This window comes from Triturus cristatus, chromosome 5_2 (assembly GCF_964204655.1).
Source record: "Triturus cristatus chromosome 5_2, aTriCri1.1, whole genome shotgun sequence".
NCBI classification, from domain to species: Eukaryota; Metazoa; Chordata; class Amphibia; order Caudata; family Salamandridae; genus Triturus; species Triturus cristatus.
In genome coordinates, this window is record NC_140588.1 from 907552360 (window position 1) to 907561392 (window position 9033).

Below are 9033 nucleotides of genomic sequence, written 5' to 3' on the forward strand. Positions count from 1 at the left end.
TCCCCGGGTTGGGATGGGTCACCCAAGGGAGTCCCTGTTTGGACGCTAACTGAAGGAAGTGACCTGATTAGGGCCACCCGGGTCACTCGCGACCACCTCTCAGCCTTCCATACAAATGAAGAGTCGGTCAGACAGAGAATGCAAACCAACTATATTTTATTGAGGTACACTCGACCGGAGTCCAGTCTATCCAGCCTCCTAGGATTGCTGCAGAGGGACTGACTTCAGCGAGCATGGTGATACATTATGTACAATTCAGAACCAATAAAGACACGCCCAGACTGGAAATTTCCAGTTGGGACCAGCTAGACAAAGAATGCACAGGAGGATGATTTTTGATCCTTATTATTATTATTATTATTAGTTCGATTTGTAGCGCGCATGGCTGCCCCAGCAACAGGGCGTCCCAGCGCCGTCCTGAGACAGCGAACAAGTTATCTTACTGTCAAGGTCGTCTTGCCTGTGCCCGCTGATCTAAGGGTGGGGGCAGGCCTCTCTCTGGTGGGAAAGGTATGGAGGAAAGTTACCTCAGCTGTTTTTAGAAGAGGCAGAGAGAATTGGTTTCGATCATGGCCCAAAAAGGTGGTTAAACATAAAACGGTGCCGCAAAGGCTAACTTAAGTCGTACAATGCATGAACAGCACAGCTAAAGCATTTTCATCCCAACAGAGATTTCTCCCAGTTTTCCTCGCTGTCTAACCAATGGACTGCGTGTTGCAGTTGAGAAGCCAAATAGTAGAATTCAAGTCGGGGTACCTCCAAGCCTCCCCATTTCCAAGTTCTCTGGAGAGTCGTTAGTCACACTCTTCTACGTTTGTTCTCCCACAAAAGATCCCCAATGAGACTTTCTATTATGGCGAAATATGATCTTCGAATTATATAGATGTAGTGTTGTAATACATATTAACACCGGGGTAAAACAATAATTTTAATGATTGCTATGCGTCCCATGAGGGATAACGGTAACTCAGCCCAGAAACAAATCAATCCTTTTAGCCCCTGTGTTACGCGGCCGATATTAGACTTGTGATATGCTTCGGCTGTATTTGTCAGATCTATACCTAGGTATCGCTCTCCTTCTTCTGCCCACAGTAAATCAATGGGCGGTCTCTGGGTGGACCATGGCCATTCTACCCATTGGGACCACCCTGGATTTTGTACGATTTATACAGTCCTGATATCTCCCCAAAGCTTTGCATTTCTGTCAACAGTACTGGGACGGACCGTTCTGGCTGTGTCAGGTAGACCAAAATTTCGTCCGCGTCCGTGATTAGTCTCTCCCAACCATATTCCCCATGGTTCCATCAGAAATTTCCATCACTATTGCAAAAAGCAAGGGTGAGAGCGGGCATCCTTGACGGGTGCCTCGTCTTAGAGTTAGTTGTCTTGATGCCATTCTACCCACCCGTACTCCAGCTCTATGGGCCGCATGCAGCAAGTGAATCCATTGGAGGTAAGTATCGCCCATCCCCATTCGCCGAAGGACTTGCCATATATATGACCACTCTACTGAGTCAAACGCTTGCTCGATATCTAACAGTGCTACGGCACTGTCAACACCCAGTAGTCTATGGGCCTGTCATACATGTGCCAGTCAAATTACAGGTCATGTTCCTGCCAGGGATAAATCCCGCCTGGTCAGATTGGATTAGTTGTGACACCTTCGAGAGGAGTTGCACCTCCATAATGCCGGTTAATATTTTCCCATTGATATTTAACAACGATATTGGTCCGTATAAGGTCGGCTGGCAGGGATCCTTATCTTATCTCATGGCCACGAGTGCCTCACCCATTGTAGATGGTAGGGTACCTTTACCCAAAGCCTCATTATAAACTTCTAGGAGTCTGTGTACGAGAAGGGGGGCAAAATATCTTTAGAACTCCACAGGGAGCCCGTCAGAGCCCGAACTCTTAGCCGGCTTGAGACGGCCTATAGCACCATGTATTTTGTCTCTGGTAATCGGAGCACTCAGAGTCTTTTGTTCCTCGGGCGTTAGACACAGGAGGTCTATCATGTCCAAGTACGATATCATCGCTCCCAGGTCTAGTCCAGTATGGCTAGTGTATATCTTTTGCAGTTGATTCACCAGGGCTTCAGCTATCGCTCTTTGCGATTATGCTAATGCTCTGTTCTCAGCACGGATTTGCAGTATCTGGACCACTGGTGTTTCCTGTCTTATCAGGGCGCCAACGCTAAGGTTCTGTCTCCTTCCCTATAGAGTTTCTGTCTGTATGTCGTGTGAACATGTTTTTTATGTCTGGGGAGATCCGTCATAAGAGCCTCCCTAGCCTTGCTCCGTTCCGTCAACTTTTGTGGGGCCTTGGCGATCTCAGTCTCCAATTTTCCCAGGACGGCCTCATGCATTGCTACATCTCGTTCCAATTGAGATCTCACTCTGTATGTGGTCTTAATGCAAATTCCCCATATAACTACCTACATGGCCTCCCACTCAGTTGCTAGGCACGAGGCTGACCCCCAGTTCTCCTGGAAGTACCTAGTCAGTTCCTCCGATATTTTGGCAGCAAATGGAGGGTCTGTGAGAGCCTCGCTATTGAGTTGCCACAGAGGTAGCTCGGCTCTTACTCCTCTACCCCCCGACCCAAATCCAACAGGATCGGGGAATGGTCAGACAAATATCGCTTCTACACTCCAGCCGAGATCCGCGGAGAGGAACTAATAATTTAACCTACTGGAGGTGCCGGTGGCGGGTGTGTAACATGAAAACTGTTTCGTAGTGGGGTGGCGCTCACGCCATAGGTCTCGTAGGTGCATTACTTGCAACATATCTTGCAATGCACCAGCCATTTTTGGTGTAGTGTGGAATCGCGGTGGCGCCTGATCGAGGGAACCATCAAGAACACAAATAACATCCCCCGCCAACATTACTGGTGCTCCCAGATAAGAGGAGGCTGCCTCCAGAAGGTCGTCAAAAAAGGAAACATTGTCATTGTTTGGTGCGTATTCATTAATGATACATATTTCTGAGCCATCTAACCTCCCATGTAGGATTACATACTTCCATCTGTGTCGACCACATGGTTGTAGATATTTAAACGGAACCCCAGGCGCTACCCATATAAGTTCCCCCCTTGCACACCCAGAATACGAAGTAACATACAGTTGTCCCATATATTGCTATCGCTGGGACTTTATTGAATAACATGGGTCTCCTGAAGACCGGCGACTGCCAACTTATATATTTTTAAGTAGTCAAATATGCGTCTTCGTTTTTCAAAGGCCGCAATGCCTCGAACATTCCAGGTAATTAGCTTACTCATGGTGGTCTTCTTAGTTTACATCGTACGCCCTTTCGCACAGCATAACCCTCATTGTTTTAACTGCGCTGATCATTTTCATCCAAACATTTACCATTATAATTGTTTCTGACATCTATGAAGAAGGAACCTTTTTGACCCATGTCTTAACTTCCCCAACATCCCCCGTCCCCCTGAGCTATATGTCATTTCCCTCTCCTTCTGAACTGAACCTGGTGAAGGCATGCAGATGTCGCCCCATTCCCCCTGAAAATATCCCCAAACTTATAACCCTAAATAAGTAAAGAAGTAAGAAATACACACTATCACCCATCTCCCTCCCCACCCACCCTATTCTAAGGTAGTGGCTAGTTAGCTGGCGAGGTGTGAGGACTAGCTTCCAACTCCTTGGCAAGGCACCAGCCTCCACCATATATCACAGTTTGTGTTAAATGTCCCCATGGTAAAATTGTTCTCTCTCTCCCCCCTCCCCATATACCACCTCGGTTCAGTCTTACCAAATGTCACCAATCAAGTAGTGTCTGTATAAGTACCAATTCCTTCCCTGTGCATTTCGTGTCACTGTTAAGCATCTGTGTCCTCGCTCAGGTTACTGTTCATGGGGCCTCCGGGCGAAGAGGCTCTGGAGTCCGGGAAAACATCTGACGCCTGTAAAGTTCCGTCCGGGCAAACCCTTTTCTGCTTGAGCTGCGGCTCTTGGCACTGTCTTATGATTGCATATGTTGATGTCGGTGGTTAGGTTGATCTAAGATCCGGATTTCCTTGGTGTCACCGTGGAGGGCAACAAACAGGTTCCCGGGGACCCTTTGCATCCAGCCAGTCACTTGCCTTCCCTGCCGAAAAGAAAAATAATGTTTTACCTCCACTTTCAACTCTCAGCTTCGCCGGGAACAAGAGGCTATATTTAAGATTCAAGTCTCTCATGCGACGTTTCACCACCAGTGAGGATTGCCTTTGTTCTTGTACTCTTTGCGTGTAATCAGGGTATATAGATATCTGGTGGCCCTTGTATGTCAGCGGACCAAGGCTTCGGGTAAGCTGCAGGATAAAGTCTCAGTCCTGAAGTTGAGGAATCTGGCTATAAGGGCCCTGGGTGGTGCCCTGCCCCTGGTCTCGGGTGTGGGGGGGGGGGGAATAATGCTCTAAACGTCCGCTCCACAGTGAAAAACTTTAAAATTTTCTTTGGGGCCAGAGCACCAGCCAGTCTTCAAAGAATAGATCTGCAGATGGGCCCACCACGTACTCAGGAATCCCACAAAGCGGAGATTGTTCCTTCGCAATCTATCTTCCGCATCTTCAGCTGGATTGTCGAGGTGCGCCACGTTTCTCTGGAGGCCAATTACTGTATCCCTCAAGGTATGTAGTTCCTTTTGGAGCGTGTCCACCGTCTGCTCTGTAGTAGTGACCCTATCTGAGACCTTTCATAGATCACACCATAGTAGATTCACATCTATGGCAACAGAGTCAGTTTTATGTTTTAGCTCATCTCTTGTGGCATGTATAGCCGCAAGCACATCCCTTATATAAGGGGGTCGGTCTGAGTCTTGTACATAATCATCTGTATTGGTGCTCGGGCTGGTATTTGTGCCTCTTGATCCAGGGGGAGCGGCTGGGCATAGTTAGAGATTTTATTCATCTGGGCTGCTTTACACCCCCCTTCTCTTTCACCATATTGTGCGATAAGTTTTTGCTTTTTAAGAATTGTTGAGCGAAGCCGGCACGACGGGGCTCAAGCACGGGTTTGTTTGTTGTAATCTCTTCCCAATCCGTCACCAACTTTCATCTAGGCAGGTCTCTTCCCACCTCTTCAGTCCATCTAGTATCCTCTTTTATGTGGGGATATTACGTCACCCAACTGCCTCAGAAGGGTCTGTCAATCACTCCACATATCCCATTAGTCACTCTCCGAGTTCCCCCTCAACTATTATGGTTTTTGTTGCCGTCGATTTTTATGCTACAATTTGGACGCTGCACGTTTAGGTGTCTTACGTGTGCTTTCAGGATTGTCTGCAGCTTCAGTCCACGTCCTTGGAGAAGAAGTTCTCCCCTGGGGAGTTTGTGGGTCTCTGAAGCTACCCTCAGTTTATTTTGACCCAGGGGGCTTTTCTGGTTGCTTTCCATCGTACTTGCAGCTTGCAATGTGACTATTGTGTCTGAGCCCCACCTGCTGTGCCCCACGCCATCTATTATATATGCTCCTTTAGCCTGCTTAGTAATTACAACAATGGAAGCTTCGCCAACCATGTGGTCCAGCTACCGGACTCAATTTGTAGGTGGGGTTGCATCAGCCCTCTGATTTATCGTGGTGGAATATGAAGAAATGTCCATTCTGAAACAGTTTCTTGAACCGTAGTTTATTTCGGAGGCAATTAAAATGATAAATTGCACCTCCTTGCCATGTCCTCTGTGTTATTATTTAACTCCATGGGGCTTCGTCACCGCAGCAGTGCCGGCAGCCCTGTGTGTGGGCAGACAGGGCCTTTCCCTGCTACGTATCTGGCGGTCGATTCGGCTCCTGTGCGCCCAATGCGTGGCGTCAGTCCGCTTTTTTTCCCCCTGCGTCAGGCCCCAGGCGGTCCATGTCTGCTCCGCTCACAGCCGTAAGCGGTACCTGTTGATTGCCGCATCCTCAGGGGGCCTCAACAATCGCCCTTGTTTCTTTTCGCCGTGGCCGTGCCCTCCGCGAGCGTCTCAAGCTTGCCGCTAGTCTCCGTCTCTTAACATTCACTTTCACTGTTTCTGCGTTGCATCAGAGCTCAGACATTCAGCTCCAGACAATCTATTAGCCTTGTGGGAATCGTTGTAGGTAGGCTTCCAAGAAAGTGTAAAACCAACTTGATAATGGTCCAACCACCTAAGAGGGAGTACTTTACTGATTTTCAGCAGTGGAGCATTAGTGAAGATTCCATCCAGTATGTGCCCTGCACTATGCGTAGGAGCATTGACTAGTTGGAAGAGACTGAAACAAGACATTGTGTCAGTGAGTGTTTAACAACTTTCAACTTGCCTCACTATAAGATGGCAGCCAAGCTACCAACCCTTACCTACCCTACCTTCCTCGCCATCTCCACTTGCCCGTCTCTAGACTCAAAACCCTGATCTTCACTCATCCAGCGGAGTCCGAACCACATGGCCGATTCCCAGTGGAGCTGCACCGACAGCTATAGGGGAGAATGGCTCTGGCACACCGTTATGGCTGTCACCTACCCAGCCGGACTTCGGACATATGTTCTGATCGCTTTCTCCGCTGTTGTTTTCTTCCTATTGACCCATTGATCCTTTGGCCCTGGACAAGTATCTCAGCTTTGAAGCCTAATTGTAGGGAATGAAACGTTCCACCGGCCGTGGAGACCTAGCTTTTTGACCATTGCCCGGTGGAGCTACCTTGTTAGCTATAAGAGGAGATGGGCTGCGGACTTCCCCCCGGCTGTCCCCTACCCAGCCGGACATTGGGCAGACTTTCCTTTGTCTCTCCACCGTATCCCCTCCCTGTTACCCTTTTACTCTAGCCCCTCACCCTTCTACGCACCACTAATCAACAGATGTAACTTCTGTATTTTTTTATAACAGTGTAACCGATGTAACTTTCCTCATGTAAAGTGCTCTGAATCCTCCGGGTCTAGCCAGCGCTTTAAAAACTCAAGTAAATAAATAAGTGAAACCAACTATCTACATGTAACATCCCCTGAATAAAAAGTAAAGTCCCCTAGTATAGTGAAATTAGCTTTCTTTAGATACAGTTCAATCAATTGGCCAATTTCCAGGTAAAGGCGGATTTAGGGCCTGGCGGTCTGCAGACTAGAATGTCTGAGGAGGCTTTTTTATGCTGGATTTTTAATGTGAAGCCTAAAGCCTTGCAGGAAATTGTATACCTTATAGGTTCCTTACAACAGTGATACCTGTCTTTAAGAATAATTGCAAGACCTCCACTTAGTATGTATGCTCAATGATGTCCAAGTATTGTGAACCCCGGGGGAAGGGCATCCACCAATTCTGGGCCAGAGGAGTCACAGGCCCATATCTCCGTAACTAAGACACAATCTGTCTTGTGCCACAAAAAATTTAGCAAATTCTGTTTTGTTTTTAATTCAAGACCTAACATTAATCAGGAACACCTTAAATGTCTCTTCTTTGAGCTACTCACCTTCTTCAGCTTCCCACTCCCAAGTTTAGTAGGAGGCTTTTTAGGTGAGCCAGATAGCGGGAGAACAGTCTTGGTTGCAAACCTGCATGACATGCGGGTCAATTCTCATTTCTCACAGAGCCCGCAGATGTTAAACGTATAGCAGCTTAATGATTTACCATAATTCCTCATGCTCCAGAGTCTAGTCTGCGAATAGATTATCCGTGGAGCCTCTACTGATGCTTAACGTCCAGAGTTTCTGGTGCATGGTGAAAATCGTCCGTGGACGGGTGCAGACAGCCTTGACATTGGCGCTGCGGCACAAACGCTGCTCTGTGTCGTAAATAAAGGCCGCCTTAACAGGGGGGCATGGCTGTAGGAATGACACGTCGCATCAGCCACGACGAAGGCAGAAGACTTAAAATACCAAACTGGAGGCCAGCAACTCCAATTTTCTCCCAGAGGCTCCCCTCTGGGGAAAATGTATGTGGAAAGAAAAGTTAAAACTAACCAAGCAGATGGCAGCTAGACAGGAGCCAGGCAACTCCAAAACAACACACACTTTAGTGCTCTTGTCATCACTACAGCAAAACATTAACCTTCACAGATTTTTCATAGTTTACCATATCTAGTCCAACCGTGTCTACAATATTTACCTACCATAACTTACCCGCCATACTTACCATAGCTACCTAGCATACGTAACCTAATCTATCTACCATACCATACTTACCTACCTAACCAATCTGAGACCTAACCTACCACACCTGACTTTCCCCCACCTCTGCAGTGCAGGTTTCTCACACCTGGACTGAAGTGGCAGCTCTGTGTGAAAAGGAGCATCATATGACTTTGGGATTCCTAGAAACAGCCTAAGCTTAAATACTGCAGCCTGTCACAGAAAGCCTGTGTGTCTAACTCAAGCGACCTCTGGCAATGACGTAAGGAACTGCTGTCTGCATTGATAGAGTGCTGATTGCAACTTTTGAAGAGCAAGCACCTAAGAATGTCATTGCTTCTTTTAAAACAGATAGACCTATTGGCTTTGCAATTGTATGTTTGGTTATGAATTCTTTGCATAACTTGAGGATGGCGAGACAGCTACAGCTGTGTCTAGGTTAGACATAAAAATAAAGAACTGTAAGATTTTAGCGGGAACAAGAAAAGAGGTCTTCTGTTATACAGAAGACGATAGAAAATAGGCATTGTATAGAAGTCTTTTGAAGCCATACTTGGTAATAAAGATCTAGCATTGTTTGATTTGAGTATATCTTGAAATACCCCTGTGTAAAACTAATTTAAATAAACTCCAATGCAAAATATTTTAATATCTGTATGCCATGTTAGTTTTAGTAAAATAATTTTTTCAAGTCTGTCCTGCAAAATAATAAATGGCATTAAAATGTGTTTTCTTGTTACTTATGAATCTGTTGCTTGCTTAACGGTGATAAGTGTAACTTTTTTTCAAAGTGCTATGTTGCAAGAATGTCAACTACTTAAAAGTGCTCAAAATAATTACTATCTTTTGTCAACTATTGCTTCTTCTAGATTCAGGGCCTTATTACGAGTTTGGTGGTCCTCCTTAAGTACTGCCACCACTGTGCTGAGAGGAGGACTGCCAAGCTCATGGTGCG

At 46.7% G+C, this 9033-nt stretch overlaps 1 protein-coding gene across 3 annotated transcripts in view; it reads left to right on the forward strand.

The window, feature by feature from the left end:
* LOC146829409 (transcriptional regulator Kaiso-like) overlaps window positions 1-9033 on the forward strand; it is a 326544-nt gene that overhangs the window by 314467 nt on the left and 3044 nt on the right. The window lies entirely within an intron of this gene.